This window comes from Marmota monax, unplaced genomic scaffold, assembly GCF_021218885.2.
Source record: "Marmota monax isolate L192 unplaced genomic scaffold, Marmota_monax_Labrador192_F-V1.1 WCK01_AAM20220418_F8-fsc00234, whole genome shotgun sequence".
Taxonomy (NCBI): Eukaryota; Metazoa; Chordata; class Mammalia; order Rodentia; family Sciuridae; genus Marmota; species Marmota monax.
The window spans coordinates 1013621-1040279 of record NW_026692493.1 but is presented as its reverse complement, the minus strand read 5'-3'; positions in this window follow the sequence as shown (position 1 = coordinate 1040279).

Genomic DNA, 26659 nt, shown 5'->3' with positions numbered 1-26659 from the left:
GATGGGATGGAGGCTGGATGGGGTGAGCTGGATGGGATGGGGGCTGGATGGGGTGAGCTGGGTGGGGTGAGCTGTGTGGGGTGAGCTGGATGGGATGGGGGCTGGATGGGATGGGGGCTGGATGGGGTGAGCTGGATGGGAGCTGGAAGGGATGGGGGCTGGAAGGGATGGGGGCTGGGTGGGTGGTACCTAGGAAGGTGGGCAGTGTAGGGAAGTCAGCCATTGGAGGTGAGCCCTTGGGGATTGTTACCTCTGGCTCCTTGCTCTCAGGCTCTCTCTGCTTGCCTGCTGCCAGGAGCTAAGTAGTTTCCCCTACCAGCCCTTCCACCATGATGTTGGCCATACCTTGGGCCCAGAGCTAGAGTCGCCAACTGTGGACTAAACCGCTGAAACTGCGAGCCAAAGTCATCGTTCCTCCTCCAAGTTGTTTTTGCCGGGTCTTTTGGTCAAAGTGACCCAAAACTGACCAAATCAACCTCCTTCCATCCTGCCCTTGTCCCCACAATGGAGAGCACTACCCCACTCTCCTGGCTGGGGACAGACCAAACCCTTGCTGGCCCAGGGCTGGCACCGTCACTGCTGTACCCAGGAGCCTCCCCTTGGGGTGGTTGGAGCTACTCTTCGGAGATGGCCCCCTGGCAGCCGCACCGTCTTCCGTGGATGGCTCCTCCTGGTGTTTGTGAAGCCTTCTAAACTCTCGGGTTGGCACCTCCACCCACCCTGGGAAGCTGCGGCTTCTGCCGACGCTGCCTGCTCCCTTGCTGAGCCTCTGCAGGCACGTCATTCTCCTGTGCCCCGGGTGTCTCTGACTTTCCCAGTGTTGTTCTCGCATCTTGCCTTGATGTTCAAAGGACTGCTGTGAAGTTCAAGTGCATGAATAATAGAAAGCTCAGAGAGGCTGCCTGACAGACAAGAGCGGTTCAGCCCAGCCCGTAGCTCTCACGGCCCTCCCCAAGGCCTGTCCACCTGCAGACCCCTCAGCTGCTGAGCCAAGCCTGGTCCTGGCCCTACCCCTGGCCGCCTCCATGCTCTCCGCTGTGTCGCAGTGGGGCTGTATGAGGATACGGCACCTGCCCTCTCCACACAGGCTCACAGGCAGCGCGGGGTTAAGAGGGTAAATCATGAGTTTGAAACCAGCTCAAAATCTCTAACTGTGTGCCCCGTGGTAAACAGTCCGCCCTGTGCTCACCTCCTCCTCAGTGAAGGGGAGGTGCCGGAGCCAGCCCCAGAGACGGAGAAGAGGCAATGAGCGACACATGCAGTGTGCCCAAACAGCCCTGGCGGGTAACAGCCACGGTCAGGTGTTAGCTGTTGTTATTTTATAATTTGCCACATGCTGCTGTGACAGGTCACGCCTGAGGCGGGGTAACACGCTGGATGGCAGAGCTGGTGTCGGAGGCTAGGAAGGCTCATGCATTATGAACCGACTGTGTGATCAGCTCTTCTGACTTGGAGAGTGGCACGGAATCCTTATTAGACCTGACGTAGCTTCTTATGGGAAGCAGGGCAGGAGGAGATGCCTTTTCTGAGCTCAGTCGGCAGATGCCACAGGCCTGGGAACAGGCAGGGGTGGCGGCCTCCACTGGGTCCAGCCACTTGCAGGGGTAATGTCTCTCCCTCCTGGGTGTGTCCCGCAGATGGGCGGTGCCTCTCCCCTGGGTGTGTCCACAGGTGAGCTGTACCTCTCACACCTGGGTGTGTCCACAGGTGGGTGGTACCTCTCACACCTGGGTGTGTCCGCAGGTGGACAGTGCCTCTTCCTCTGGGTGTGTCTGCAGGTGGGCAGTGCCTCTCACCTGGGTGTGTCTGCAGGTGGGCAGTGCCTCTCACCTGGGTGTGTCTGCAGGTGGGAAGTACCTGTCACACCGAGGTGAGTCCATAGGTGGTTGTGACTTCATACCTGGGCTTCCCCATTGGAGATGTTGGCTCATACCTGGCCAGTCCCCTGGCCCGTCCCTCCAGCCTCACAGCTGCACCCACCCTTTGCCCAGAGGAGTGTCTCAGTGGAACTGATTCTGGCACCTTGTCCTGGGTGGGGCTGCCCCAACCCCTGCTCTCCAGTCACCTTTTATGCTTTCTTGGTGGACACTCCTGGGAAACCCCGCCAGTGCCAGGAAGCTGCCCCCATCACCCGAGTGGGAGTCCTGGTGGCTCCCGCAGGCTCAGAGAGGCATCCGGGCCTTCAGCACCCAGGTTCCCCCCAGCCCCAGGTCCCCCCCAGTCCCAGGCCCCCCAGCCCCAAGGCCTGACGTGAAGCCAAGGTCAAGGCCTGGATATCCCACCATAAAACACTAATTACCTGGAAAAGACACTGGCTGGGCCGTGTCACAGCTCAATCGATTTTAAATAAACATAAGCTGAGAAATTGCTCCTCTCTGCTCCGTGTTCAATGTGTTTGGAAACCTGTAGAAACCTGCTCAGCAATTAGGCAGCAGAGAGACCAGCGCGACCGTGTTCAGACCCGCTCTCCTCTGCAGCCAGGCGTGTGGGTCTAACCGCGGCGGTGGTGTTGGGCTCACGGCTGGGGTCCAGCCATCTCTTCATCTCTGACCTCTTCCCAGTCACCCAGCCCACGGGAACAAAAGATTTGCTCCAACCCAGGAGGCCGTCCTGCACTCCTGCGGGGAGCGAGGCTAGGGGAGCCCCCGCCACCTGAGCCCCTTGGTGAGGCCCAGCGTCCTGAGAGCTGAGTGTGGGGTGGCCACCTGGGCCAGCATGCTGACACTGCCTGCCCGCAGGGTGGGAATGAGCGCCACGTGTTAGCGCAGGGAAGAGCCCCACTTTCAAAACAGGGTTAAGCCTTGAGCGCATGGCGCCTTGTGTGTGCGGAACACAGGGTCAGGCCTCCACTCCTACCTCGGGCAGTGGAGGACCGTCGGGACACTTGGCCTTCCCGAGGCCATCTCTGGTTGAAAGGTGGGTGATGTAGGAACCAGGAAGGACCCTGGAACCTCGAGGCACCCTGTGTCCCTGCAGCCACTGCAGCAGGCATCTCAGGGGTCATGCCTGGGTCCAAAGCCAGGCTTCCTCCAGACAGAGCCGGAGACCCGAGCTTTCCTTACCACTGGGACAAGCCCACTTTAATTTCCATTAGATTCCCGGAGAGGAGCACACGGTGGACTGGGCAGCAAGCTGACAACGTGCACGGGATGTTCTCAGCCCCGAGAAGACCAGGGTTTGGCTCCTGCTCCTGCGTTGGTTCCCCCACAGCCTCGGAATGGGCTGACCTTGCCGAGCCTCGGTCTCCCCACCTCTGCAGTGGACTGCTCACCCTGGTGGTGGCTCAGAGGCCCTCTGCTGGACACGCCTGGAGCAGACGCCCTGTCCTCGGTGCGAGGGCAGCCTGGCTGGCTCTGGTGGCCCGGCACAGCTTGAGCGTCCTGCAGCGAGGCGGCCAACTTCCATTCATTTAGATCCCTGTGTATCTGAGCCAGGCAACACAGCCCATCAATCAAAACAGTGACCATCCATTTCTATTTCTTCCCATTAAAAAGGCATTTCTCATCTGCGTGACAAGACGAGTCAGGAGCCTATTTCAAACTGTGCTCCCGGGAGCAGGTTCACGTCACAGCCTCGGAGTGGCAGAGCCAGGCGGGAGGCTCCCTCCTCCTGCCCGCCCGTGGGCTCCGTCGACGTTGGTCTAACCACCTTCTAGAACCAACCCACGCAGCTCCCCTGGGAGCACTGGGCGTCCGGAGGACAAAGGCTCACTCTGGAGGAGACTGTGTTCCCAGGGGTCCCGTCCTCGTGTTGCACTGTGACCAATATTTTCTGTTGCATTTACAGGATCAAATAGAAAAAAGCGATGAAAATATGAATCATATTATAGATTTCCAGGTTGTGAATATTTTACAGTTGAATTCATCAAAACTTCAGTCGTGGAGCTGCTGACTCAGCCATAAAACCTATGACGCTGTGGCTCTGGTCTTGGAACAGGAGAGGAAGAAAAGGAGGTGCCCGAGGTCGGGATCCCCCAGGTTGAGCTCCCCCAAGTTGAGCAGCCCCAGGTTGAGCTCCCTGAGGTTGAGCACCCCCAGGTTGAGCTCCCCTGAGGTCGGGCTCCCCCAGGTCGAAGTCCCCCAGGTCTGGCTCCCCCAGGTCGAGGTCCCCCAGGTAGGCCTCCCCCAAGTTGAGTACCCCCAGGTTGAGCACCCCCAAGTTGAGCACCCCCAGGTTGAGCTCCCTGAGGTTGAGCCCCCTGAGGTCGAGGTCCCCCAGGTCTGGCTCCCCCAGGTCGGGCTCCCCGAGGTCGAGCTCTGGGATCAGCCCGCACAGCGTTTCCTCTCTCTGCCTGTGACTTGCTGTGGGACAGTCAACAGCAGGGTCCAGGGGTGCCACGAAGCTGAGCTTGTGTTCTGCTGGGAATCCTGTGCCTAGCTCTGGGGCTCCAAGTGAAAGGTGTCCCTGTGTGTGGCCTTGACACTGTCCCCACCACACAGCTGTGAGTCTCAGGGACTCACAGGGACTCAGGAGATCTCAGTTACTTCGTGTGGGTCTGAAAAGGCCATTTTCCACTTCCGACCTCTCCCTCACTCCAGACGCTGTGGAGTTTTCCAGAAGTTTCCTGGTGAGTGGAGCAGACGCAGGTGTGAGCACCCAGAGACCCCCAGGAGCCCAGCAGCGGCACAGAGCGTGCCTCATTTACCACTCCTTCTGTTTTGGAAAAGGGAGTCGTTGCCCACTGGGAACGAACTTGCGTTGACCAGAGATGGGCCCCTTCCTCCTGCCTGAGACGCATCCATGTGGCATCCGGAGCTTCCCAGCTCGATCCGCAGCCGACTGCGCTGCCCAGTCCACATGCGCTCCTCCTGTCGCCCACGTCTCCTGTGGGAGGGAGTCTGAGGCCCTGCCCAGCCCTACGTCCTGTGGCCTCCACGTGAACAGACGTGACTGCGTGTGCCCCCCCCTCCTCCCGAGGGATGTGCTGCACACGCTGGTGGAAGTGCACCGGCCATCTGTGCGGCGCGGTGTGGAGCAGACACGCAGGTGCCTGCTGCTGCTGGGGAGCACGTGTGAGTGGCCAAGCCGGGCACCTGCTGACCGGCTCCTGGGCACACGGGCCGCTGTGGGTGTGCCAGGGAGTGGATTCCTTGCCGTGTGTGCAGCCTCATCAGAGGTGCCACGTTGCTTCCACGGGGTGCCCGGCTCGCCTCGCCAGCAGCAGGGCTGAGCCTCGTGCCAGCACTGGCCTCTGAGGCTGGACCATGAAGGACACTCAGTCTCCTGCTTTGGTTCTCTCAAGCCCCTCCCTCTGGGCAGGGGTCTGCAGGTGGCCCAGGGCTCAGGCACCAGCAGCATCTGCCCTGAACCGTGGGGCAAGTGGCCGGGGAGCCTATGACGGAGCTGTTCAGGCCAGGGCTGTTTTAGTGCCTCTTTAAACTTCAGGGAGCCAAGTCCAGGGCCCTCTGGGCAGGAGAGAAGCTGGTCACTGTTGGTCAGGCCAGGCCGGTGAGGCCTTGGCCAGGTGCGCAGGCCCCCAGCCTGGGCTGTGAGGGTAACTTCTGCCACCACCCCGCCTGCCCACTCTGCTCCTGGCACCTGGACTTGCATTTTGGTGAGGCCCAGCGTGGCTGGACATTGCTCCACATTTCCTTTTGCTGCCCTATAGGGGCGGCAGGGGGGGGGGCTCACCCCGCCCAGTCCCTCCCCTGCCAGGGGCCCTGTCGCTCCCTCGTCAGGTGTCCAGGTGCCATCTGCTGGGCAGGGGGCGGAGGCCGCCTGCAGGAGGACCGGGCAGCTTGCTTCATCTTGCGAACCAGCTTTAGCCGGACAACAGGTGTGCAGGAGGCAGGAGGCGTGTGGCACTTTAAGGGTGACATAAGGACGCCCCCTCCACGTCAGCTGCAGGTTGGGCTCCGACAGTGGACCTTCTGGGTGAAATTCCCTGTTTCCTCCTATAAAGGCACATAAATCAGTCAGAATGTCCAACTGTCTGCTTTGCTTGAAGAATTACAAAAAATGTGCTCTTGAACTGAGGGAGAGTGGAGCTGATGAATGTTAAAATATGCGCCCGGAATCGCACAGCGTGGGAAAGTCCCCACGTCCCCAACCCGGCCCGCCCACCCGCCCCAGACGGAGGACGCAGGGGCATCAGTGTGAGGCCTCCGTGGTCTGGCACCCTGACGGCAGGCGGCCCAGGCTCCTGCAGGTCGCTCATGGCCCGGAATGTTCATATTTTAAAGAAACCTTCCCCTCTTCAGTCAGCATCCACGGCCCAAGAGCCGTGGCGGAGCAGGCCCCAGCCACTGACCGCCCCACCAGCCGGGAAGCCAGGCAGGGCCAGTGCCAAAGGCCACGGCCAGGGGAGGGCAGAGTGCCACATCCAGGGGACAGGGCTGTCCCCCAGCCTGGCATGGGAAAGGAGGGGCCTGGGCCTCCCGTCCTGCTGGACTGGCCTGAAGCTGGGCACAGGTGGGCACGTCGTCCTGGCTTTTCTCACTGCACTTGCTGTAGAGCATTACTTACCCTGCAGTCGCCTGAATTTAAAGGTAAGATCTGGGGGGGAGTGTGCGAAATCCCGGGTCACACGTGGCTGTTCCCAGGGCATGGTGCTCCACACGGCTCCCTTAGGGTTGTGACCTGGTGAGACTTCTTGTCCTGGCGGTGTAGGTCCCATCGCCCTTGTCCCTGAGGAGCCTCCAAGGGACACACACAGAGGTCGAGTCCCTGGTCCAGGCCGGGAGAGTTCATGGAGCTCCCGCCCGCCGGATTCCTGAGCCTGGCGGGGCCCTGAGGCGGGTCAGGCAATTTCAGGCATCTGTGGATCAACAGTCGCAGCCCTGGTCTCCTGGGTCCAGATCTTGGTTCACAGGAGTCCGTGGCTTTCACGGTCTGTAAGGACTTTGCTCTTTTAGTGGCACGTGAGTGAGGTTCTGCTTCATTCACTCTTTTTTCTTCTATTTGTTCAAAAAAGCGACACCAGCCAGGGTCCCAGGGTCTGCCAGAATCCATCTCTCCCGTCCTTGCCACAGCTCCCAGGTCAGTGAGGTCATGCTCCCTGCCATGGATTGGATGTGTCCCCGCCAAAGCCCTGTCTGGAGCTGCAAAGCCCAGTGGGATGGTGTTGAGAGGCGATCAGGCCATGGGCCGGTTTGTGGTCTGTCACTACAGTGAAATACCTGAGGCAATCAGCTTATAAAGAGAAAAGGTTTACTTTGGCTTTTAGTTTTGGAGCTTGCAGTTCATGACCAACCACCCTCATGGCTTCCAGCCTGTGGGAGCACATCGTGGTGGGGTGTGTGGCAGACAGTGGCTCACCCACGGCAGGACGTGAAGAGAGGTGGGGCCCGTCTCACCGCAGGCGCATCCCTAGTGACCGAGGACCTCGCACTGGGCCCAGCTCCTGAAGGTCCCTCCACCCCGCACAGCACCAGGCTGGGCACACGTGGCCTCGGGGACACTGCAGATGGGACCACAGCGGGCTCCTCCTGGGGAGGCTTTCCCGCGCTGGCTGCCTGCCTGGCGCCTCCCCCCACCCCCTCCACAGGGTCGCTGCTCCTCCCACCCGAGGACAGCGCCAGGCCCATGGCACCATCTTGGAGGCAGAGGGCGGCCCTCACTTGGCGCTGAGCCTCGGGCGCCTCCAGCTGGGCTTCCGGCCTCCAGCTCTGCCGACTGCCCAGCCCGGGCCTGGCCCTGGCAGCAGGAGAGGGGCCAGGCCGCAGCGCGATTTCCCTCTTAGTTCTTCACGTGCTTACCCTGTGTCCAGGTCCGGTGTCCGTAGGGTGGCCTTCACCTTGTCTCTCCACCTCCCAGGGTGACGCTGGCACCCACATTTGGTGACAAGGCCAGGCTTGCCTGTGTGTGTGCTGAGCAGCTGCATCTGGATGGGATGTGCTCCCTGCAGTGCCAGCCACAGCAGGGCAGGCCGCGGGCAGGCCCCTGGCGGGGCAGTGCCAGTCTCCACTCCCCGAGGACCAGCAACTGTCAACCCCCAGGGCCAGGCCACGGCTGGGTGGACCTGGGCCACAGGGATTCAGGACACTCGCCGGCACAGAAGGGCAGCCAGGGCTCCTGCTTGCCTTCACTGTGGAGGGTGCTGGCGATGGACGGTGAATGAGCAGTGGCCAGCCCTGGTCTCCGTCGCCCAGAGCAGACGGACTCCTGCCTCACGGGGTTGATCCTGGTTCTTGTCTCAAACATTCACACATCTGTTCCCGCCCTGCCTGGCCCCGAGGGTGGGCATGACAATTGAAGGTGGGAGAAGAGCATGGGTCATTTACCGGGGAGTGTCCATGTCACCTGTCTCGTGTCCCCAGAGCTGGACGTTCAGCCTGGGCTGGGTCCTGTCACCTCCCTGACAGACGCCTACTGGTCCAGATCACAGCAGGGAGGGCATGCCCTCAGGGAGAGTGTGTGGCTTCCTGATCAAGGTCCACAGGGTGCTGCAGAAGGTCCAGCCTAGGACTCAGGCAAGCCTGCAGGGAGGCCTCCCCCAGGTGGCTGAGCGGCCAGAGGCTGGGGAGGAGGAAGGGCTTGGGTGCAGGGACAGGCTGAGCGTGAGCCTCAGGGCGAGCTCCTGAAGGGGGTCTCAGGCCTTCTGAAATAAGCAGTGCGATGCGTTCTGGTTCAGGACAAGCTGCACAGGGGCACCGCACAGGGGCACTGCACAGAATGCACAGGGGTATGCACAAGGGTACTGCACAGGGGTACTGCACAGGAGTATGCACAGGGGCACTGAACACGGGTAATGCAGAGAATGCACAGGGGCACTGCACAGGCGCACCGCACAGGGACACTGCACAGAATGCACAGGGGTATGCACAAGGGTACTGCACAGGGGCACTGCACAGGGGCACTGCACAGGGGCACTGCACAGGAGTATGCACAGGGGCACTGAACAGGGGTAATGCAGAGAATGCACAGGGGCACTGCACAGGGGCACCGCACAGGGACACTGCACAGAATGCACAGGGGTATGCACAAGGGTACTGCACAGGGGCACTGCACAGGGGCACTGCACAGGAGTATGCACAGGGGCACTGAACAGGGGTAATGCAGAGAATGCACAGGGGCACTGCACAGGCGCACCGCACAGGGACACTGCACAGAATGCACAGGGGTATGCACAAGGGTACTGCACAGGGGCACTGCACAGGGGTACTGCACAGGGGCACTGCACAGGGGCACTGCACAGGAGTATGCACAGGGGCACTGAACAGGGGTAATGCAGAGAATGCACAGGGGCACTGCACAGGGGCACCGCACAGGGACACTGCACAGAATGCACAGGGGTATGCACAAGGGTACTGCACAGGGGCACTGCACAGGGGCACTGCACAGGGGCACTGCACAGGAGTATGCACAGGGGCACTGAACAGGGGTAATGCACAGAATGCAGAGGGGCACTGCACAGGGACACTGCACAGAATGCAGAGGGGCACTGCACAGGGGCACTGCACAGGGTATTCCAGGAAGGCAGGATGGAGGGGCCTCGGCAGCCGTTGGAGACGGTGGGAGTGTGCCCCAGTGAGATGCAGGTGGCCAGACAGACCAGGAAGGAGGATTTTAGGAACCAGAGAACTGCGAGTGGGAGGGGCTCGGGAAGACCCAGGTTTAACCAGATGGGCGGCATGGAGGGCGGAGCATGTGGGCCTGGCAGAGGGCTGGGGCTGGGCCCTGTTGGGAAGGCGGTCCTGTTGCTGGTTGGAGGTGGACAGCAGTGCTCCTTCTGAGCAGGCTTCTGTGGCTGTGAGGCTGTGGCTGAGGACCAGACCTGAGCGCAGTGAGCAAGGACTCCACCAGAAAACCCAGAAGATTCGAGTCAAAGACTTGCCCTTTCCAGGGGAATGCGGCTGACGACAGATAGAACTTCCGCTCCGTGTTGACCCCACAGGGCCTCAAGACCGCTCATGGAGAAAGAGGACTTTAACAAAGGCGCCCAGGAAACCAGATCGGGGGCCTCTCTCCATCAGTGTCAGGGCTCACTGACAAACTCTCAGAAGTGGCAGGACTAGATATCCCTGACCTTGGACTAGACAGAGGATTCCTGGACATGACACTACAGTCTCGGCCATAAATGTAAAAAGTACTGTGATCAAATCAAAACCGCAAAATACAAATAAAAGGCGTTTTTCCTACAAATGATACAATCAAGGAAGTGAAAGATAACTCACCCTCTGGGAGAAGCAATTTCCCAGGCAGATAAGGGCAGGAATGGAAACCAGAATATATAAAGAACTCTGGCCATTCAACAATAAGGACAACACAGTTTAAAAACTGTCAAAAAATCCAAACAGGCATTTGTATGGAGACGAAATGTGAATGGCCAATCATCACATGGGAAGATGGTCAGCATCACAAACTGCCAGGGAACTGCTGGTCAGAATCACAGCGAGAGCCACTGAGCGCCACTGTATGGCCCCCACAGGGAGAAACGCAGCCTTGGGTTCTTTGGCTGTGAGAGCTCAGGGGGCTTGGAGGTCACAGGTGTGTGCTCCATGGAAAACGGTGTGGGGTCATCAAAGGTTAAGTCCCTGCTCCTGGGCTCTCCACTCCCAGGGGTTCACCCAACAGGTGCTCACGGAGGAGGCAGCTTCACAAAATGGCCCACAGGGCACACGTGCCCAAGCTGAGGAACGCATCGACGGGGTGGGGTGGGTGCCTTCACGGGGAGCACTGAGCGTGGGGTCCTGTGGGGAGGGCAGCGCCAGCAGACCTCCAGTGCTGACCAGAGGCAGCTCTGTGGGCCGCGTTCGCACCATGTCCAGCCCTGGGGAGCCACGGGCAGAACGTGGGCCAGCAGCTGTGGAGGCTGGAGGGACGCAGGAGGCACGGACGCTTCACCGCTGCAGGTTGATGAGCACTTTCCGATTCAGGGTGCAGCCTGCGGACACCCTGACCCCAGGAACCCCACACCCCAAGTACTGCTCTGTGCTGTGGGGATCACGTCTGAAGCCCTGGGGGGCTTCGTGGACCAACCAGGCAGCACGGGGACGGGACAAACTCACAGACAACCACCCTCTCCTGACGGACACCCACAAGAGCTGTCTGGACGGCCATGTCAGAGGAATTCGCCCCGTAAGGGAATTCCCTTCCACACCCAGACGGGCACCGGCCCGGACCTCACAGCGCCCAGCGCACAGCCACACAGAGGAGCGGGCCCCGTGAACGTCAAGGCCTCCGTCTCCTAACCTCACGGTTTCCTCGGCCTGGGAGGAGGGGGCGGTGCGGGGCCAGCTCTCTTTTATACATGGCCACAGACGTGCTCAGAAAATGCTCAAGAGAGCCATCCTCGGGACACCCTGACCCCATGGAACCACGGGACCAGGCTCACTGTGGGAAGGTGGCCCAGCTCAGCACCAGAGGTGGCCAGGCTCCGACCTGCCACTCAGCGGTCACGCTCGGTGACACTTTCACACTGACGGCAGGAGGGCTGTCCAGGACGACTCAAAAGCTTCAGGAGTATTTATTTAAACATGTCTTAGAGGAAAAGTCGTCAAAACCCAGGGCAAAGCAACCAAAGGAACCAGCCTTTTGTGAGAGAGCGTCCACTGCTCCCTAGAGACCCCTGGGGCGGGGGGCCACCACAGGGAGCCCCGAGGCCCTGCACACCCCGAGGACGCTCGCCTCCACCTGGGGTGCTGGGATGGAGGTGTGACTGCTGGGCCCCGCTTCTGAGACACAGGGGAGGGGGTTCCTGGTCACGACCACCACAGGGCCAGTCTCCCTGCCTGGACCCCCCCAGCCCATGGCCCTCTGTTCTCATGACGTCCCCTCCTGTCTTCTCCTTTCCCTCTCTAGCTCACAGAGAGGACCTGGCCTTGGCTTCTCAGTCTCGCTTACCCCACTAACATGACCTTCTCACTGCCACCCATTTTCCTGCCAATGACATAATTCATTCTTGTTTGTGGCCGAGCACACTCCATTGTGAGTATAGACCACGTGTTCACCCACCGGTGGACACCAGGGCCGGTTCCACGGTCTGGCTATTGTGCATCGTGCTCTGTGAACACGGTGCCTGTGTCACTGGAGGTGACGACTTTGATCTTGAGGATACATACTGAGGGGTGGTGGATGGGGCGTGTGGTCCAGGGTGGTCTTTGGAGGATGTCTGCATATTCCTGGTGGCTTCCTTTTCTGTGCAGAAGCTTTAGGACTTGACACATCTCACTTCCTGGTCCCTGTCATTTCCCCACGCTCTGGGGTCCTGGGGAGGGAGTCCCTGCTGTGGCCCCTGCACGCTCCAGCACCCGTCCTGCGGCTGCTTCCCCAGGTCTTCACGGGCAGTCCCTGGGCAAAATGCCAGGTGCAGGGTACCTCGAGGGTCAGGCAGGTGGGACATAGGGACAGCTGGGAGATGTCCCAGGAGGACCCTGCTGGGGGATTGCTGAGCACACTCCCAGGGCACTCGGGGGTTTCCAGTGTAATCGACGGGCCTTGGAGGGAGAGAGCGATGGGAACCCTTCAGGGAGCTCCGGGTCTTCAGGGTGGAGGGACCTCCGCAGAACGCAGGGCGGCCACAGGGCTGGGCCAGGTCAGGAGGGCACAGGTGGTCAGCTGGGCCAGGTGACTCTGCAGTCTCCTCGACACTCACAGCCCGGGGCCTGAGGGGGCAGTTTCTGGTACATCTTCTTGAAATGGCTGACACCAGGGTGGCTGATGTGACAAAAGCTGTCAGGAAGCCCAGAGCCAGGAGGGGTGACTCGGCTGCCACCCAGGCAGCACCCGGTCAGCGTGAGGGAGGCCCTCTGCTAGAGGTCGGCGGTGTTGACTTGGGCCCCCAGTTTTCACATTAAAAAATGTCTGGAGAGAGAGAGAGAGAGAGAGAGGGAGAGAGAGAGAGAGAGAGAGAGAGAGAGAGAGAGAGAGAGATGGAGGGAGGTAGAGAGAGGGAGGGAGAGAGAGAGTGAGGGAGAGAGGGAGGGAGAGAGGGAGGGAGAGAGGGAGGGAGAGAGAGAGGGAGGGAGAGAGAGAGAGGGAGGGAGAGGGAGAGAGAGGGAGAGGGAGAGAGAGGGAGGGAGAGAGAGAGGGAGAGGGAGAGAGAGAGGGAGAGAAATGTGACCCATTTAAAGAGACAAAACGTTATGTAAAAGAAGACCCAGGGATGACCGTGATGCTGAGTTATGAAGAGGGACTTTGACACAGAAAGACAAAGATCTAGTGGAAAAGCACACGTGACACATTGCTGAAAGGAAGAAGAAGAATGCAGATGAAAGTCCCTGAGCCAGAGACAGACCCATAGAGCATGTGTCAATCAAGACAGGTTTTAAAAAAGAGTTTAAAACCATAGAACAATAAGAAGCTGTTGGACAATAATAAATGGTATAAAGACATAAATGGAGACCCAAAAAGAGGAGGCAGAAGAAATATTTAAGGAGATACTTCCTAAGAATTTTCAGAACCTGAGGAAATATAGGAGGTTCAAGGATCTCATATCCAAAGCAGCACAAGTGGAAGGAAGAGGTACCGACACAACAGGGGAGCTCCCGGAAGTCCAGGAAGATAGAAGACCCCGGGGAAAACTTCAACCCAGGGGGAAAAACATTTAAAGGAAAGAATGATTAAAACATGGGCTTCCTGCTTGGCACGACGGCGCAGCCCTGTAGTCCCAGAGGCTTGGGAGGCTGAGGCAGGAGGATTGTGAGTTCAAAGCCAGCCTCAGCACAAAAAGAGCAAGGTGCTGAATAACGTATTTAAAAATAGGGCTGGGGGTTGGCTCAGTTGTTGAGTGTCCCTGACTTCAGCCCCCAGTACCCCCCCAAATGGATCTCCCACAAGAAACCAGGGCAAAAGTCAATCAAATGACATCTTCAAAGTGCCAACCCGACAAAGACCCCCCAGCCTATCCCTGTGTGAAGGTGACCTGGAGAGGTGGGCGTAGGGTGCAGACTCCCTTGGCCAAGTTGAGAGCATTTGTCTGCAGCTGTCCCAGCCCAGAACACTGCCACCGGGAGCGCCTCACATCAGGGGGAGACTGTCAGTCAGAAGCCAGGTCCGTGAATGGGCACGGAAGCTGCCGGAGAAGTGAACTCAAGAGCACTGCGGAGGTGACACGTGGGTGTGGAGCCAATGCACAGCGAGTGTCTTTATGTGACAGGAATTGCTTAAGCCAAGGTGCATCCTGAGGCGCCTCTGAGTGAAGGCTGGGTGGGAGGGGCCACGCGGAGCTTCTCCTGGGGTGTGAGACGGTCTGGCATCCCCACAGGTGACCCCCGCAGAGCACCTCTGCCCTCTGGGTTGGTGTGCGGGCCACGTGGGCAGTGGCCGCGGTGCATCTGGAGGAATCAGGCAGGAAAGGATGAGTTCGTGCACACAGTGGAGCAAGAAGCTGATGGAACTGGGACCCAGTGGCTTCAGAGCAGGCTGACCCCCGGGGGCCGCGGGGACCTCAGCTCTCCCTGCACCGAGCACTGACCCGGGGCCCGAAGACCAGCTCGTTTTCCTAGAGCAGGCGCTGGCCACGGAGACATGGAAAGGGGCCAGCGAGAGGGAGAAGGGGGAGGGCTCCTCCCTGCGCAGGGGACAAGAGTGTCACATGTGAGGATGGGCAGCACCCTGGCTCAAGGTCCAGCCCGGGAACTGCAGGGCTTGTGACTCCGGCTCAGGAAGGAAGTCCAGGAGAAGCCCTGGACCCAGGGAGAAGGCAGTCACCTTGGGCTTGCCTACGACACGCCTGTGGCTTCTGCCTACGCCCCCCGCAGCGCTGGCCGGAGTCACGTGGTGGTTGACGTGGCCTCTACTGGGTGTGCAGCCCCAGCCCACGGCTGCTGGAGCTCAGTTCTGACTTCTGCCCACACGGGTTCTGGGCTTTGAAGAAACCTACACCACTTCCCTTGAGACCACCCAGCCCCTCTGCCCAGAGTGACCGCCCCTGCTCCGTCAGTGTGGTCACTGTGCCGGGGACACATGTTGACAAGGGCTATGGCCGGTCTGTTGGCTTGAGAGGGCTCTTAATTGGGTCGCTCTTCCACGTGCTCAATTATTTAGCTCGCTGTTTAGCTGAGCACTGGGAGGTTTGCAATCTGTCCTGCAGCAAATGCCTGCCATGAAACTCTCCCCGGCCCCGGGGTCCTCTCTGCAGCCGACACAATGAGGGTTTGAAATAACTCTTTGTTCTCTGCTAATAATGCTTCAGGAGAGCCGAGTCCATGCTGTTCAATATTTCAAAGGTTTCCACCCGAGATGCGCAAACAAAGGAGACGCCGATGACAAGACTCCTGTGAGGGGTGGCAGAGGGTGAGGATGGGGACCGGTGACTCAGCAAGCTGGCCCCTGCCCAGACCCTTCCCTGAGGCCCCTCCCTGAGGCCCCTTCCCCAGGTCCCTTCCCCAGGCCCCTTCCCCAGGCCCCTTCCCCAGGTCCCTTCCCCAGGCCCCTTCCCCGGGTCCCTTCCCCAGGTCCCTTCCCCAGGCCCCTTCCCAAGGCCCCTCCATGAGGCCCCTTCCTGAGGCCCCTTCCCCAGGCCCCTCCCTGAAGCCCCTTCCCCAGGCCCCTCCCAAGGCCCCTGCCCTAGGACCTTTCCTGAGCCCCCTTCCCAGGGACAGAACTGGGACGCAGAGGACTCCCTGATCCCGGGGCAGAAGGAAGCATCGTTCCTGACAGAGGGCAGGTGGGCGATGGCTCTGCCCGTGGCTGTCTGACCCTCAGGCCCACATGGGCTGCCCAGCTTCCGTCCCCTTCCCTCTTACCCAGAGCCTACTCTGTCTGCGTCCACTCTATCGTCAGCCTCCTGCAACCAGGTTCTCTCTCCAAATCTGCCTGGAGAAATAAACTAGCAGGTCCGTGTGGGCAAATCCGAGGGTGCGGCGCCTCCTTCATGGTTGACTTCCGGGCTCCCCTCCACTCAGCTTCCCTGGAGCCTGGGAGTGGTTTCTGCTGGTCCTTCCTGCTGTCAGACCGTGAGTCTCTCCACCTGCTCTGGAGCACGTGCTGTCTTTTCTCATCCTTCTGGGAAGTGCCGCTCCCTGCCCACTGGGCCTCCTTCTTCCTGCACAGGGAAGTGGGTGACGAGAGACTTATCTCCTGGACTTCAGCAGCCGGATCCACAATTGTCACCCAGGTGGGTGGGGGAGAGGCGGATGCTGTTAGAAGGACCGGCACCAGAGCTGTGGGGGTGTCCGACACTCAGGTGGTGGCTGCTGGCCATTCTGCTTTGGTGCTGGTAAGTCAGAAGTGGGCTCTAGCCTGGACCGTTCTCTGGAATTCACCAACCTGAAGGTGCCCCACCGTGTACATCTGGATGTCACACACACACCTGTACGTCCCAAGCGAGGTCCCCACCTCCAGCTCAGTACCACAGCTTGTGCAGTCCCCGTGCTGAACCACTGCAAATCCCTGAACCCCGAGATGCCCACCCGAGATGCCCACCCGAGATGCCCACCTGCAAGCCTTAGTTCACCTAACATGGAGTGGGGTGGGGTGGCCACACCTGTGATCCCAGCTGTGTGCGAGCCTGAGGCAGGAGGATTGCAGGTTCACGTCGAGCCTGGGTGGTTTAGAGAGTGAAAAGGGCTGGGGATGTAGCAGGAGGCCCTGGGTCCACTCTTCAGACAATCCTGCAGTCAGACCAACAGCTCCCTGTCCACGGTGTTGAGAAGTCTTCTCTGGCTCAGAGTGTGATCTGGAGTGTGCAGAGGGTCGGCTGCAGCCAGCATGAAAAAGAGAGAGAGAAGAAAACGGAAAAGCCCCTCCTGATGGCCTCTGTCCACTCCGCCAGCTGGCCCTCCCCGTCTCCTCCCGAGTGGCAGTGTGACAGTGTGACATCCACCTGGCCACGGCCTCCTCCAGGTGCCACTGCTGTAGAGAGCCCACACCTTTTCCAGCACTCCCACGCCACAGATGGCCCTGCTCTCCCTCCCCAGGGTCCCAGCCTCGGAGGGGACCCTGACCTGCTTCTCGGCTTCTCTCCTGTGCCACCATTCCCTGACCTGGTGGCTTCTTCCTCTCCAACTTCCTTGTAGGGTCTCCTGCCACACCTCTGTCCCTCCACTGACCCTTCCTGCAGCCTCCCCCCTGCATCTCCCCTCCCTCTCCCTCACTCTCCCTCTGACCCCCCCTCCACCTCCCCTCCCTCTTCCGCCACCTCCTGCTCTCTTCCTCTGACCCTCCCCCGCATCTCCCCTCCCTCTTCCTCTACCTCCCCTCCCACTCCCTCCATCTCCCCTCCCTCTCCCTCCATCCCTCCCCCTGCATCTCCCCTCCCTCTCCCTCCACCTCCCCTCCCTCCCCGTCCACCTCCCCTCCCTCTCCCTCCCTCTTCATCCCTCTCCCTCCCTCTCCCTCCACCTCTCCTCCCTCTCCCTCCCTCTCCCTCCGACCCTCCCCCTGTATCTCCCCTCCCTCTCCCTCCACCTCCCCTCCCTCTCCCTCCACCTCCCCTCCCTCTCCCTCCACCTCCCCTCCCTCTCCCTCTACCTCCCCTCCCTCTCCCTCCCTCTTCATCCCTCTCCCTCCCTCTACCTCCCTCTCCCTCACCCCCTGGGCTCCAGCCTCTAGACTCCTACCCGGGCACATCTCTTGCCATCTGGTCCTCATGGACCCTCTCTGTCTCTCTTTCCTCATCTGTCTTTGCCCCTGTGAGTTTCCCCAGAAAATTTAAACATTGTCAATTCCTTCCAATTTTAGCAAATAATTGATCAGATACCAAGAGCTGAAGAGAAATCTTGGTCCCCACAGAGCCTTCCCCCACCACCTAGGTGCCCAGGAAGGGTAGCACCACCCCTTCACGCCCCAGAGCTCCCTTTCTGCCTCACCTCCCAAACCTGCCTCCATGGCCCCACCAGGTCCGGGAGCGCCTGCGTCCAAGTCGCCCTCTGGTGCTGGGCTCAGGCTACTTCTGTGAGTTGTCTCTGAGCCTTCTGCAGGCTGTGGAGCCCAGGTGACCTCTGTGGGGTTGGAGGGAGCAGGGGAAGAGGGCAGTGTCCACGTATGTCCTGCAGGTGGACTCACGTCGACCTCACCTCACACAAACCCACTTAAGATGATCCACCCTGTGCACATTCCGCAGGACGAGTCCCGTGCACTTGCTGGGGAGAAGAGATGTTTTCAGGAGGGAGGTCCTGAGGCAGAGGCAGGTGGAAACGAGGAGAATCCCGCGTCCTGCCATCCCGCAGGAAAGACGGCTGCTTCACCAGGGTTTCAATCCCAGGAGCGAGTGACCTTGCGAGCCTTACACTGGGACTCACAGCTCGCTCTCCTCCCTCTTCATCCGCTCTGCCCGTATTTATTTACTGCGTGGTTAACAGCGGTGCCAGTGCAGCAGCACATCCTAATGCCAACAGCAACGGATTTGCAAGGGAGATGCCCGCAGCTTCACAGCCGGGTTTGAATCAGCGATCTGAGCCTCCTGTGCGTCAGCCCATCCGGGGACGGAGGGGGCTTGAGACATTACCTGTGGCCACTTTTCCTCGCGTGGGACGGGGTTTGGGGGTCGTCAATTCCTGTGCTGAAGGACAAGGCTGCTGCGGTCCCGTGACACCGGTCAAGCTCAGGCTCCTCCGTGCTCGGGGCTAAGTGGGTGGACACAGTGACTGGGTCCAGATGGAGGCCAGTGGACCAGGCTAGGCTCCAGGGGCAGCCTGAGTGCCCTTGGCCATTGGCCACCCAGGGACTCATCATCTGGGTTCTGAAGTGGACTGTGGCCCCTGTGGCCCCTGCTCCACCCTCCTTGGCCTGCTCCAGACAGCTCCCCAAACCAGGGACTTTACAAACCCACTTCTCCGTCAGCGCACTCCAGTGTGTGTTAGGACCGTGCTTGGCTCGGTGTCCTGGCTCTCGGGCGGCTTTCCTCACGCCCTCGGCTCTCCTGGTTTCCTTCGGCATAGCTCCGCTGATTCTGAGCCACGTGTCTTAATCTGCTCAGTGTGGCTGTGACAGAGTACCCAAGTGGGTACTTTATAAAGACAAGAGGTTTACCTGGCTGATTGTTGTGGAGGTTCAGCCGAGGGCTGCGTGACAGGTGACCTCACGGCCTGGGAGATGCAGGAGGGGGAGCCGTGCGGGCAGGATCTGGGAGCGCCCGGCTCCCTTAGGATGACCTGCTGGTGTGGATGGAAGTCAGGGTCACCTCTCCCCAAGGTGCAGTCCATGACCTCGTTGCCTCCACTGGGCACCCCCTCTGATAGGTCCCACTACCCCTCACATCTCACCGTGGGGACAGAGCTTGCAGCCCATGGAGGGACACACCACGTGCATGCCACAGCAAGCCCAGAGTGTCAGTGGACTCGACAGCCAAAATCCACCCATCACTCAAGCCACAGGGCTGTCCAGGGCTATGGACAGCATGCATCTGTGTCCACCCCTGCAGAGCCGGACAGGACTGGGGCTGGGGCTGCACCCCAGGTGTGGCCTCCACCGAGCACAGCCACTCCTCCTGCGTGGCACCTGACCGTAAGACCACGTGGTCTCTCCATCCAGACAGGAGAAAGGAGGCTGGTGGACACACAAGAAGGCTGACCCCGTGCCTGTGCTTCACAGAGTCTAAAGAGTAAACCAAACCAGGACATGGCGTTTGGTGTACCTGTAGCTCATCCCCCAAATCCAGACCTTATAACAGCTCCCCGGCATCGAGGGCAGAGTGCCCTGGCAGGAACGGCAAGAAGAAAGCAAGGTGGACAGAGGGGATAATGGACGCTCATGGCAGGGCTGGACATGGGAACAGTCACATGGCTGCTTATGATCGAACGCACACGGACCAAACTCCGGATTGAAAACCAGAGAACACGTCTGCATCAGGCTGTCAAAAGCTCCGACCTGGCGCTTCAGTAGGATCTGCTCAGATAGAAGGAAACACAGGGAGACAGGAGGGTCCGGGGGAGACACGTCCTGCAAACCTCCCAGTCTGGGAGCCACCCAGGGGCCACACAGGAGGGCCACACAGAAGGGACTTTGGGCAGGAGGGCCAGGAGACCAGGGCACGCGGAGCCCTCTGGCGCGGGGCGCCAACAGCAGGGCTGCGCTGCACGGAGAGTGGGGACGTGCACGGCTGCTGCTTCAGCTGGTCCCCCCAGCTCTCCTGCTCCCCGGCCGAGAGCACACCTGGCACCCGCGGAACCCACAGTCCTCATGCAGAGTTGCCCCACAGGCCACGGGGTGGCCCAGAGCCACCTCCAAATCCATCTCAAAGCACCGAGACCCCACAGGTTGCCACGCTTCCTCACCATAGTCCCTCAAACTGGAAGTCGGCTACGAGAGACCACGGGGCCCCCGGTCTCCGGGAGTTCTGATCACACTCAGACTCCTCTTGAATCTTGGAAGAGACCACAGTGAAATCGAGAAAATATTTGACCTGGACACAATTTAAAAACTAACACATCTAAACGTGTGAGATACAGCCGAGCAATACCTAAAGGGGAATCACAGGTCTGAGAGCGCATGTCAGAATCGGTCATCCATCGTCTCCATCCCGGAACCCAAAGAAGTCAAGTGAAGAAAACAAAGACAAGGGCAGGAATCAATTAAATAGAAGCAGATTTGCCTTAGACAAAATCCAGTGCAGCCCAATGTTTGGAGATATTAACTGGTGTATTCTTTCCTAGGGAGACTGATATTTTAAAAAGAAAGAGAACACTATCTAGATCAGTCGTAAAACAGGAAGAACCTTTAGAGATCACAGATACTGACAGGCTACAGAGAGGACCTTGAGTTGTTGCCTATATATTTTATATAAACAAAATAGATGAATAATGAAGCAATGAGAGATCTTGAATTCCCCATTAGCCCTTCCCTCAAAAACCCCACAAAATTAAAAAACCAACACCTGCGGGCGCACATGGCTCTAGGGAGTCGGCGGGATCTCTCAGAGGGCTGTGGAAGGGTCGCCTGTGTGCCCGGGTTCCTCTGAGACTCCCGGCCTCTGCCCCGGGGGCCAATCATTCTAGCCCCCTGTCCTCCCCTTCCCATCGGGAGTCTGCAGTCGGAGCCCCTTGTCCAGCATCCTGGTCCACCGGCCCAGAGCCAGGGGCAGAGCTTTGGCTGGCAGTGGCCACTCTGCATGGAGAGGGTGGATTCTTCCTTCTGAGCAGGGTCCGCAGTGGGGACAACCGAGAAGGTCCACACCAAACAGAGTGGGCAAGCAAACACTGCCAGGTCAGGAGGGGCAGTGGGGGCCCATGTGCCGCTCCCAGGGCAGGCCCCTCCTCGGGAACCCGAAAGGCTTTGGGGTCCTTTGCAGGATGTTCAGAGAGCCCTGGGCCATGAGGGAGCCTGCTGATGTCTCCAGGCCCTGTCTGAGCAAAGCTGAGGCAGAAAAACCCGGCACCGGCCAGCAGAGGACACCTGGGGCTTCCTGGGCTGCCCTGGGTCGCGGTCCCTGCCTAACAGGGCCCCGTTCACCCTCCAAGGTGCCCCGGTTCAAAGGTCAGATAACATGGTCTCCTGGTGCCGCTGGCCGGTTCCCACGCGGGGGTCTCCCAGCCTACAGGTTTCCCAGGGGCCTTTGGGGCTTCGGATGTAGCTGGGAAAACCCCAGCAGGGCTAGACATTCCCTGGCCACGCTGGGCAGGCTCCCCTGATTTAGAGGCTGCGAGCAGGAGGTGGCACCCAGCCTCTGGTGGCAGAGAGGGACACGGCTGTGTGCGGGTGGGTGCTGGTGGAGGGCTGTTGAGTGGGGATCTGGACGGCACTGGAAGTGACAGCTTGAGGTGACGGCCTCTGGCTAGGCTCCTGGTGGAATTGTGCTTAATTACTGTGGAGTTGGAGGAGCCTGATTCACATGCAGAGCAAGCACAGTGTCCCCACTGCCCCTCGGTGACCTTCAGACTGCGGCCAGCCCCGGCCAGACAGCAGCCCCCTGCGGCCTTTCTACTGAAGCGTGAAGGGTGGGCGGGTGTGCGCTTGGAGGGCTCCTGATGAGAAGAGAATTAGCCCAGGAAGTTGATTCTGTCCTGGGCCCTGTAAGAATGTGCCATCCCTGCCTATCCATGTGGCACAGAAGGAGGTCGCCCACCTGATGCAGGTGGGCAAAGGCTCTTGTGCACAGACAGTACCTGCTTTTGTCTGAAAACCAGCAAAATGGCCAATGTTTCTCCCAGGGACCGTGCTGAATGCAAACACATCAGCAAGCAGGTGTTGGCTTCGGAAGAAGAGCAACGTGCCATCCCAGGCTGGGCGCATGGGAAGCCGAGTCGAGCCTCATTTATTAACCGAGCGAAACCCCTTCGTCTGGATTAACAGATGATCTTGCACTGCGAGATCAGAGAGCAGGGAGCCGGCCTCCTGCCGCTCTCGGGAAGCAATATGCTTTGGATCAAGGCGTCAGCCTTTCCATCTACAATGGGGAGGTCTGCATTATTAACCAACATGCTCAATAATTTAGGCGAAATAAACTCGCAGCACAGAAGAAAGCTCTCTACCCTCCATATGACAATGAAACGCTATTGAACTGCAGTCTGGAGGGATGTGGGCTTCCCATTAAACTGAATTACGACACCCCGGTGGCCATCACTGAGAGCTGGTGACCAATGCCCCAAGTGCGCCCCGGGCACACCTCGCAGGGCCCATGGACCCGACTTCACTAGCCCGTCCCTGGGTCTCCTCCAGGCAGTCCACAGGGATTTCTCCTGCCTGGCACTTGGGGACTGCAGCAGCACACCCCAGAGGGTGTCATTTCAGTGCTCCAGGAGATCCCAAGGGTCCTCACCTCTTCCCTTCCTGGAACCCAGAGCCTGTGGCAGCAGCCCAGCTGGCTGGCCAGACCCCACAGAGATGGGCGGGTCCTGGGTGGGAATTCAGGCACCTGCTGAGCAGAGGCCCGTTTTAGAGCACCTCCTACCTGACCTTGTGCCATGGGATCCCCTGTGCAGAGGGCCTTAGCTGGGGGCCTCAGGCCTGGACGGGCTGAGCCGCTTGGCCCTGGCTCTTTGTGGGGACAGCACTCCTGATGGGAGTGCGGGGGCCGCTCCGCCGACCAGGGGAGGGTCCTTTTCAGTTTTCAAACTCTGTGTGGCTCTTGATGACTGGAGCCTTGGGTCTGTGAGCGTTCGTGGGCAGGGGACCTCAGGAAGCCCTGGTCCAGGGTCGTGGCGCACTGAGCCAAGAACTGAGGCGAGTGAGATGAGCGAGGCTGGCAGGCATGGGAGAGGTGTATTAAGAGCAGAGTGGCCGGGCGCGGTGGCCCACGCCTGTGATCCTGGCGCCTCAGGAGGAGAGGCAGGACAATCGAGAGTTCAAAGCCAGCCTCAGCGACTTAGTGAGGCCCTGTCTCTAAATAAAAATAAATAAATAGAAGGGGCTGGGGTGTGGCTCAGTGGTTGAGCACCCCTGGGCTCGATCCCTGGTACCAAAAAAAAAAAAAAAGCAAAAGCAAAAACCAAACCAAAAAGTGAACGCAGCTCTGGAGAGCAGATCAGGTGAGCTGCGCGGCAGCCAAGGCCCCGGCTACACCAGGAAACTCGCTTTTATTGGCTGTGCTAATTCCCCCCTTCTCCCCTGGGTGGATCTGGGTGGATCTGGGTTGATCGGCACCTTGACTGACAGCTGAATTTGACACAATCTCTTCTCTATTGCCCAAGCATAAGGCTTTCTCCCTCAGGGAGTTTGCAGGGGAGCAAGCCCAGTGCTAATGGAGTGCTCACCAGCAACAGTGAGTTGCGGTCAGTCCCTTGGGCTACTGCCCATGTCCAGGCTGGGGGCTTTCCCTGGGGCTGCTGCCCACGCTGAGGCTGGGCAGGGACCCGACTTCCCCTGAGTTCCTCTGGCTTCCTCCCCCCTCAAACATAAGATGACCCAATTTCCCCCACAGGAGAGGCTCCTGGGGGAGTGATGGGGATGGGACCCACGGCTGGTGTCCCCCCTAACAGGTCAGTGTGACCTGCCAGCCCAGGCTCCTGGAACCTCCTGAGGACGCTGGTGAACAGTGGGAACCTGGTGCTCCCCATGCAGGGGGCAGAGACCAGCCAGTGTGGTGGGGACTGGAGTCGTAGGATGGTGTCCCCAAGATTGGGGACTTGGGGACAGTAGCCCCCCCACTGACAGCAGTTCTGCCAGGACACCTGGGCACATGGGGTTCTGAACTGGGACCAGCAGGGCTCAGGAAGGACGTGCAGAGGGAAGACAGCACTTTGTCTCAGACAGAACCGGGAGGTCACGCGGGGTGCTGCTAGGAGGGGCCAGGGTCACACAGGCACTGCCCCCTGTGCACTGGAGAGGAGGGTCACCGACCTGGGCAGAGCGGCCAGTGTCCTAGCAACACAGCAGGAGCCCTTCCAGGCACGCTGGGGCGGGGGCTCCTTGGACAGGCGGGGGCCTAGGACACTTGGTCCCTTCTGGGACTTCCCCAGTCAGTGTCAATGAGGATGTGAACCGTCACTGCAGTCATCATGACGGGCAGGAAATCGGCCACTCCTGGATGCCAGGTGATGAGATGTGGGAGCAGTGCTCTCTGTTAACAGGACCAGCTCGAGCCTGCAGTGTGTTGGGCTGACCCAGGGGACGACACTGCTGCCCTCCAAGGCCGCTCAGCTCAGGAATAAGACAATCAGCGAGAGCGTCTTGGTGAGGGTGGGCCCCATCAGCTGGGGTCAGCTGGTGTCCCTGTTTCCAAGGGCTCCCAGAAACCCTGCTCTCGACTTGGCCTGGGGTCTGGAGCCCCTGGGAGCAGTGACAGGCCAGTGGACCTGGGACTCTGAGGATGCCCATCAGAGGGTGCACACGGGCGGGGCGGCCCCCAGATGGGGGAGACCAGGGTGGAGAGGTCAGTGCACTCAGTGCCCACATGCAGGGTGTTTGGAGACGCGAGCCGGACCCCAGGCCTCCGAGGCAGGCCTGGGACCCTGGGTCTTGACCCACTGCCTTGGGAACCAAGGCAGGACCCCAAGCTGCGGACAGTGTGTTCACAGTTGTGCCTCGAAAGTGACCTTGAGCTCCGTGTGGCATTCAGACCAGATGGACGGAGCCCAGGAGGGCAGGACCTGGGGCTGCAGATGCTGTGAGAGACAGCGGAGGCCAGAGTGGGTTCTGGAAGTGCAGCTGGGCGGGAGCGGGTTTGGGAGCGAGGCTGTCAGGTGAGCAGACCAAGGGCAGGAGGGGCACAGGGTGGACACTCCCGCTTCCCGCCGTGGCCTGGACGGGGACGCTCCTCAGCAAGGTGGTGCCTGGAGCGTGGGCTCAGCCTGGCGTGCTCAGCGTGGCCTCAGCTAGGTGGATCCTTGGCGGGTTAAGGGCAGACACCACCATGAAGGGGACTGGCATCTGCTCTTGTGGGGGGCTATATCAGCCATGCCCCGTTGTCCTTCCTTCCTTTTGGCACACGGACTGTTCCCAGGTTGGCTGCTATGAACCCAAGTTTGCGCTTCCCTTCGGACATGGGGAACCTCGTTGAGCCCTAACAAGGACGGAGTGCGGACACCAGCTCAGGGTGCGTGGACCCAGGACCAGCCACGGTGAGTGGAGGAGCCCGGCCGACAGCCACCCAGGGGTTTACATCCCTTCAGACAGAGAGGTTGGTGGTGCCAGGCTGGGGTTGCTGCCCAGGGGTGCGGGGCTCCTTTTGGGTAAGAGAGATTCTGTACCCAGGCCTTGGCAGCTGCCTGCTGTGAGTACACCCAGCGTCAGGGGGGGAATGTGACACTGCTGTGGGCAGGGTGACAGTGAGTGGGCGGAGCTGCAGGCGGGGCTCAGCCTGCGGAAACTGTGGATCCTGGGTCAGAGCAGGGCCACCAGACCTGCCCGCCCTGCCAGGGGCTGTGTCTGCCTGGGGACAGCATGTGTCACACCCAATTATCTCAAAACGCAGGACAGGTGGGCCGGCTCCTGGGGCGAGCCTCCTCTCTGGCGGCTGCAGGTCTGTGCCCAGCCAATTAGGCGTTGAAGTGAGATCCAACACGGGCAGATGGCAGGTCCTCACCAAAGCATATGGCAGCTTAGCCTTGCTGGATGGCCGTGACGCCTGTGCTAAAATCAAGCCACCTCGGTATTCGTGCCTGTTAACAGAAGCATGGGACTCAGGGGCTGTGGACCCTAAGCCAGCCCCACGATGCAACCATGCAGTCACCAGCCCACTGGGGACAGAGCAGGAAGGACAGACGGACCTCAGCATGTCTCAGAACCATGGGGTGCAGGGCAGGCTGAGGTGGCTCTCCGGTCCTGCTCCTTAAGGACTCACTGGTGGACGGCAGTGGCCCTCCTGAGCCTCCATGGGAGATCCCACCTGGGTCCTTTACATTCTCACTGCACAAGCCCCGCCTCCTCTGTCCAGGAGGGTCCCCTCCTCACCACGCTAGACCCTGACCATCAGCCAATGAGTGCTGCCTTCCCAGCACCCCACAGGTATCAGCACACCCCGGCATGGCCGCCGGCTCTCTGCTGGACAGTGGCTCCCACAGGCTCTGACCTGCTGCCTGCTTCCTGCACTGCTCTCCCCACGGTCCAGGCCTGCAGTCTGCCCCAGCCCGTCTCACCAACTGTTTCCAAATACTCTCTAGGCTCGACAGCATCGTCTTGGATGGACGTTCTCCTCCTTCCCTGCGGGAGGGGAGGAGGCCAGCGTGGGGAGGAGGGTCCTGTCATGCCCACCCTCTCCTTATCCCTCGCAGGTCCTGCGGCTTCTGCCTTCCAATCCCCATGGCCCCATCAGGGATTTCCTGTAGTGGCCCCCAGAGATGCCCTCTGAGCCCCGAGAGCAGACCCAGGTGTCCCCAGCTCTGCACGGGCTCTCTCCAAGGTCTCACCCTTCACTGTCACCCCTGCTTCCTGTGCACCCTGAGCCTGCCTGCTCTGGGTG